The 7,861-nt window shown below is 29.5% G+C and overlaps 1 non-coding gene across 1 annotated transcript; it reads left to right on the plus strand.

The window, feature by feature from the left end:
- The first annotated feature begins 1,158 nt into the window (after positions 1 to 1,158).
- On the plus strand, positions 1,159 to 1,231 carry TRNAA-AGC (transfer RNA alanine (anticodon AGC)). The gene has a single exon. It is a non-coding gene; the product is annotated as a tRNA-Ala (tRNA).
- The last annotated feature ends 6,630 nt before the right edge of the window (positions 1,232 to 7,861 follow it).

The following is a 7,861-nucleotide window of genomic DNA, read 5'->3' on the forward strand; positions in this document are numbered from 1 at the left end:
TAGTAACTAATGGATTCATCTGTTTCAACAGAGCCACTAGGAGAGAAGTGTGGTGATTTAGCTTCTTGTTTTGTTCTTTTAATTGAGTTTCCTTTTTGCAATTGTGAAAGTTAATCTATGTGCTCTGAGAATGACAATATTTTTTGTATATTTAGTTTACAATTTGTTAATTTATTTGGACTTGGATATTTTGAATGAAATGTTACCAATCAAAATATATATATATATATATATATATATATATATATATATATAAAAGTAGCAATAGAAAGTGAAGCACACCATATAAGTATAGAGGAAACATTACAAATGAACTGTGTCACGATATATTGCTTCAACGGATATATTGCTCATAATATTAATGATTTGGAAACTTAAATTCATGGAAACTAGAGTTTAATGTCACAATTTATGACATATATGGTGAATTTGGTGACAAACATATGAACTTTACCAATGAGATTTTGATGGTTGATACATGTATGTGTTTTATCGATAGATGTTACAACTGGAAGGATATTGGATGAATTTCGAACCTCCTCTAGAAACGCTTCAATTTTAATCCCTTATGTGCCTAGTTTGATCCATCGCCCCATAAGAGAGAAATAAAAATACTTAGACACTGTGTGCGGCTGTAACTATTTTATTTTATTATATCCTTGTCATGAGTGTTTACGTTATGCAAACTTTATTTAAATTATTCAAGGGACAATACAATAATACAAGTAAGAGGCAAAAGGACTCGGATAGAGCATTCGCGGCCGGGGGTTTTTTTAAAACTAAAACACCAAAGCACAAACGAAAATGAATTATTGCCGAGAGTTTAGTTTGAGTTATGGAAATCCCTTGAACTAATGGAAAGAAATTGCAGATCTGCTATCGATAAAAGTTGAATATAATTAAGTAACTAGGGAAATGATACATACTTTAGGGCGTCAAGTCATACACAAACCAAAATGACTTCACTACGTGAAGGAAAAAAATTGATTTGTTCGTGTGGAAGAAGACGTGTAAGACACTGAGAGCTTCTTGTTTGTAGTGTTTTTCAAAAATATCCTTTCCAAACAAATTGTTTGCTACATCTTTTTTTAAAAAAATTCATTAAAATATCTTTTTAATAACATTAGATTATGATGTTAGCAACAGTTTAATGTATCTGGGGATGTAGCTCAGATGGTAGAGCGCTCGCTTAGCATGCGAGAGGTACGGGGATCGATACCCCGCATCTCCATTCTTTTTTTTTTGTTTTAAAGTAAATTTAGCCTGTTTGAATTGATTTTTCTTATGTATTCAAAAGCTAAATTAATTTTAAGCATTTTGATAGTGTTCATGTAAAATAAAATAAGATTAATATAAAAAAAAATTAATAAAGAAATGAAAATAAGCCCATTCATACTTGCTTATAGTCTATTATTTATGATTATTGTTAGAAAACGTTTTGATCCTTTAGAGTTTGATTCGAATTTCAAAATATATTTTCTAATTTTTTTTTTTTATAGAAAAACAAACTCCTCAAAGGTGAGGAAAATGATTTGTTTGATGAAAATAGTGAATCAAATTATGCGAGTAGAAATTTTATATTGATCGAGTCTTTCCAACCCTTTCAGTTAACTTCAATACTTCATCTTCACTATCCCATTACATATAGCTCTATTCCAACTATCTTATAGTATTTTTTTTACTATGTCCAGATTATATATAAATTAAAATAATATTTTGATACATTTGATAAATCTTTAATTTAAAACTTTTGTAATTGCTTTCAAGAAACAACTACTTCTTAATAATATTTAATTATTAATATTCATTTAAACTCTTGAGTGTTTTATTGAACAATCCGCCTAAATCTCATAATAACAGTTATCGTGTTTAATTTTTTGAGTGTCAAACTAATTATTGTCTATTTGTCTAGTTTAATAGTCTTGTTATGCTAGATTCGATAATGAACGTCTGTTTAGGTCCAATAATTTTTGTTGTGGTAATTTTGTTTATCTTCAAATAATCTTGCTAATTTTATTTTTTGGGCCCTTTTCATTTTTGTCTAGTTATTTTTTAGGGCAAAAGATAGTAATGACATATTTTTAAGGTAAAATTATCATTTATCCCTTATAAGTTTATAATTATAAAAATTCTTCAAATTGATACAATTTTACACTGATACATTAATTTGATGTCCGAGGTACAATAACGTTAAATAAGATACATTACATTTTATATATGATACACTAATATGATGTACATTTTGTACATGATACACTAATCTGATGCACGAGACACATTAATCCGATGCACGAGATACATTAAATTGATGCGTTGATAGATTAATCTAATATGTGAAAATGAGAGATTTTGGGGAATTGTAAAACTAATAGTGGATAATGGTAATAAGAGAACTTTAATGTGAGATTTCTGTCATTTTTTTCTATTTTTTATTGGGGAAATTATGTGGTTAAGCAAAGTTATACTACTTAATTACTCATCATAGCTATAGTTTGCTATAATTATCACTTGCGACTAACATTATACATTAACTATGTGGGCTGACTTCGAGTTTGTATGTCACGTTTGTATATGTATAATTCGCAGAATATACAAATACATATGTATAATATACAATTATCGAATTGATATGCATATACAATTCAGCTCTCTCCCACTCTCTACCCTCTCTCGCTCTCCTCACTCTCTCAATCTCGCTCGCCTCTCTCCTCCCTCTCCCAATCTCTCTTACCTCTCTCTCCTTCTCCCAATCTAGCTTTTCATATATACAAATTCATATGTATAATATATAATTATCTAACTGATACACATATACAATTCACAACTCTCTCACTTTCTGCTCTCTCTCTCTCTCTCTCGCTCACCTCTCTCCTCTTTCTTCCAATCTCGCTCGCCTCTCTCCTCCCTCTCTCAATCTCGCTTGTCATATATACAAATGCATATGTATAATATACAATTATCTAACTGATATCCATATATAATTTGCCTCTCTCCTAGTCTCGCTCACCTCTCTCCTCCCTCTCCTAATCTCGCTCTCCTCTCTCCTCCCTTTCACGGTCTCGTTTGCCATATATACAAATGCATATGTATAATATGCAATTATCTAACCGATATAAATACACAATTCACCTCTCTCACACTCTTTGCCCTCTCTCTTGTTGCTCTCCACTCTCTCTCAATCTCGCTGGCTTCTCTCCTCCCTCTCCCAATCTCGCTTGCCATATGTACAAATGCATATGTATAATATACAATTATCTAACTAATATCCATATATAATTTGCCTCTCTCCTAGTCTCGCTCACCTCTCTCCTCCCTCTCTCAATCTCGCTCTCCTCTCTCCTCCCTTTCCCAGTCTCGTTTGCCATATATACAAATGCATATGTATAATATATAATTATCTAACCGATATATATACACAATTCACCTCCCTCACACTCTTTGCCCTTTCTCTTGTTGCTCTCCACTCTCTCTCAATCTCGCTTGCTTCTCTCCTCCCTCTCCCAATCTCGCTTGCCATTTATACAAATGCATATGTATAATATATAATTATCTAAATTATACACATATCCAATTTGCCTCGCTTGCCTCTCTCCCAGTCTCGCTCACCTTCTCTCCTCCCTCTCCCAATCTCGTTTGCCTCTCTCCTCCCTTTTTGAGTCTCGCTTGCCATATGTACAAATGTATATGTATAATATACAATTATATATCTAATTGATATACATATACAATTCACCTCTCTTCCACTCTTTGTCCTCTCTCACCGCTCTCTTCTCTCTCTCCCTCCCAGGCTCGCTTGCTCTTCTGCTCCGTATAACATGTAGCTACGAATTGTAATTATCAAACTATAACTATGGAGAGTAATGAAACTATTTTTGAGTGGCTATATGTGAAAGTTCTTTTCTTTTCACTCGTAGAGGCACACATGTTGCTTTGCTTAGTAACATTATGCGTCGGTTTGGACCTTGTCAATGAATCAACATATCTAACCCCATGGGGAACCCGCAATTACAGACGAATTAATTAAGTCAGAAATCTAGTAAACATATGAATTCGTAATAAGTATGAGTTTATAGATATACTAGTAAATAATGAGGTACTGAATTTAGCCATCAACAACACAGATGGTGAATCTTTATCCTTCTATACATGATCACCTTCTTAAAAGGTTGTAACAAAGGAGATTTAATACCTCAGATGGCCACTCAACTATGCACTCTTCTCTCAGAAAGTCACTCAACTTTCAATTTTCACTCAAAAGTCACTCAACTATGCACTTCTTTCTCAGAAAGTCACTCAACTTTGAATTTTAACTCAAAAATCACTCAACTATCTACTCTTTCCTAAAAAAGTCACTCAATCTATTAAATTATTTTTTTTAATTAAAATTTATTGATATTAATTATTTATATGACAAACCAAAATTTAAAAAAAATAAAAATACCATTTAAACCATTTAGTGATCCACCCACCTAACCCGATCCATTAAAAAATATGATATGACCCATTTTATTTTGTCTTTAATCCTAAATTCAAGGTTTAAAGAGAGGGATTAATTTAGGATTAAAGATAAAATAAAATGGGTCATCATATTTTTTAATGGGTTGGATTAGGTGGGTGGATCACTAAATGGTTTAATTTATTTTTTAAAATTTTTGATTTGTTATATAAATGATTAATATCAATAATTTTTAATTAAAAAATAATTTAATAGATTGAGTGACTTTTTGAGAAAAGAGTGGATAGTTGAGTGACTTTTGAGTTAAAATTCAAAGTTGAGTGACTTTCTGAGAAAAAAAGTACATAGTTAAGTGACTTTTGAGTAAAAATTAAAAGTTGAGTGACTTTTTGAGAGAAAAGTGCATAGTTGAGTAACCATCTAAGGTATTATCTCTTTAAATTTGCTTCTTTCTTCCTAAAAGTTTGAAACTTAATTAGGTCAATATAGTAATAATTCCCTAGTTGAAGTTGGCACATGTAAGTCATGACATCAAAGGTTAGTCACATCCTATAAAGCATTTGATTAGTGGGGCATAGCAAATAAGAAAGCTCAAAGCCAACTGTAAGATCTAAAACATTAATTGGGATAGATAACCGTTTTATCATAAAAGTTAGTAAGCTGTCGAAAATTGATACCATCTACCTATCGCGAAATAAACAATTAAAACATTATGCAATCACAGACGATCTCTTTCCACTTTTAATTACATTAATTCAATATTTTAAGTAAAAAGAAAATAAACATTCAAAAACTATATAATAATACTATAAATTGCAATATTTTCATATCAATAGAATGAATAATGCACCGTAAAATTTTAATCAAAATTTTTATAATTTATTTTTTTTAAAAAAATTATTATAATTAAAAGTGGATCGAAAAAGTAATAATTTTAATATTATAAAGTTACGAAAATTAAATTCGTAAGATTTGGCCGGCAGTGTGGGCAAGGGCAAAGGGCTAAGGAGACCACCTTTTCTACTGACATCTTATTCGTACATATATATGATATGAAATGTTTTATATCAATTATTACTTTATGATATGTCTGTATTTTTATATAATATAATATAAATGGTTGTATAGAATAATTATAGATTGTGATATTTAAGTTTTTCTTTTTATGTAATTTATTTTCTTAGATAGATTATTTGTATATGTATACAAATAGCTTTTATTCTGGTCTTTGAAATGATATCACAAAGAAATTTAATCATTGTTTTTTTTTACGTGATATTAGAGTTAGTTTATTTTTATTTAAATTCTTGAATTATATGTCAATTATACATGAATGAATGTGAAAAGATATTCGAGTCCCACAACAATAATAGATTATCTAATTATATAGATGAAATTAATTTAAATAATCCTCACGTCATGAGTTAGCGTTTATTATTTGGTCTGCATGTGGGCAAGGCGAGAGCTACCTTTTCCACTGACATCTTCGTGTAGATGAAAATAGTATTCAATATCAATTATTACAATATGATATTTCTGTATTTTTATTATACATGTTTTATTCGAGTGCAAAATTTTATTTTACTACTCCGGGGAAAAAGAGTAATTTCCTTTGATTATAATTTTATGAAATATTTTGAGAAAAAATATTTTCTAGTGTATAAAAAAAAACTACCAATAATCCAAATCTCTTATTTAAACGTCATGAGAATTTTTTTACTTTATTTAAAAATCAGAATTTGGCTAGAATATTTTCAAACACAAATTCAATACCCTAAATATATTTAATTTTTTACTTTTATAATTTTTTTTCTTTTCTAACACCATTAAAATCATATTTTTTTAAATAAAAAAATACGTTTAAATTTTAAATATTTATTACAGAAAGTTTAACCAAATAAAATTTTAACTTTAAAAAAATTCGAATTTCTTTTTTGTTTACATGGAAAAGCCCACTACTTGCCTGACGGAGTGAAGTAAAATATTTTTTTATGGGCAACTTTCATATATAATAAACAAAAAATTCATATTTGTATGCTATAGCAAAGTTTGCATAATTGCGCTCCATAGCAAACATAGAAACTGTATAATTCGTTGTACATATACAGTTGAAGCAAATTGTATAAAACAAAGTGTATAAAACAAGAAAGAGAAAAACACTTGGGCAGAGAACTTTATAAAAACGAATTGTATTATTATGAGTGTATAGAATGATTATATACAATTTAAATTTGTATAAAATGAGAAAGAGAGAAAGACAAAAGAGACTTGACAAGGAATATACAATTGAATCGAATTGTATAAAACGTGAAAGAGAGAAATTAGATACAATTTGAAAATTGTATAAAACGAGAAAGAGAGAAAGGAAAAAGAAACTGGGCAGGAGAGTATTTTTATTGTATAATTGTAAGTGTATAGGACAAAAATATATGTATTTGCATGTGTATATACAATTTTCTCACGCTTTATATAAACAGAAACGCAATTTATACATTTTGCTTCTGTTTGTATAAGTGAGAAAGGCGAGGGTGGCGAGCGAGATTTGGGAGACTGGCGAGCGAGATCTGGAAGAGGGGAGAGAGGGGAACACAAATATATGTATTTATGCAATTTTCTCTGCTTTATACAATTAGAAACAATTTTTATACACTTGTGTTTGTATAAAAAGTGAGGAAGCAAGCGAGAGATTGGAGGAGTGACGAGCGAGATATTTGAGAGAGAGACGCCTGACAATTTTGTGTAAACGTTTGCTATGAAACACAATTAAATTGAACCCTAGCTTACTCCATTTATTTTAAATTATTAATTTGCTATTATATATAATTTTTTCCTTTTTTTAACACCAGAAATTTGATTGGTTTAGTGGATTTGTAGACTAACGAAAGGGATTTATTTTATTTCATTAGATGTTAAATTATATTATAAAGATGGGTGTGTCAATTCCATTTATTTCTTTATGTACCTAAAAATTTGTTTCTTTAATATATAAATAATGATAAAATAGACTTGACACAATGACATGTACTGATTAGAGAGCCATAAGTATAGAGTAATAGAGAGTTGGGAACAAAAATAAGCCACAAAAATATAAAAGTAACTAAAATAAGCCACTATTTTAGTAACTAAAATAAGCTTAGTGGAAGAAAAAGTTCCACTATATCCAATTTTCTAAACGTTTTTCGTTACTGTCATAACATTTATTTTTAATATATAAAGAAATTTTTTATTCCACTTTATAAAGTGGAAGAAAATCTTCAACTTTATAAAAAGTTACCTTTTCATCTTCACCTTCACCTTCTCTCCTTTTTCTTTTCATGGCTTCCAAAAAAAATCACTTTGAAGATGGTCATCTGCATCAAAAATTCACTTAAAGAAATAAGTGTTAGACATAGCGATAATCATCTG

Source organism: Solanum lycopersicum, chromosome 10 (genome assembly GCF_036512215.1).
Source record: "Solanum lycopersicum chromosome 10, SLM_r2.1".
In the NCBI taxonomy this organism is placed as follows: Eukaryota; Viridiplantae; Streptophyta; class Magnoliopsida; order Solanales; family Solanaceae; genus Solanum; species Solanum lycopersicum.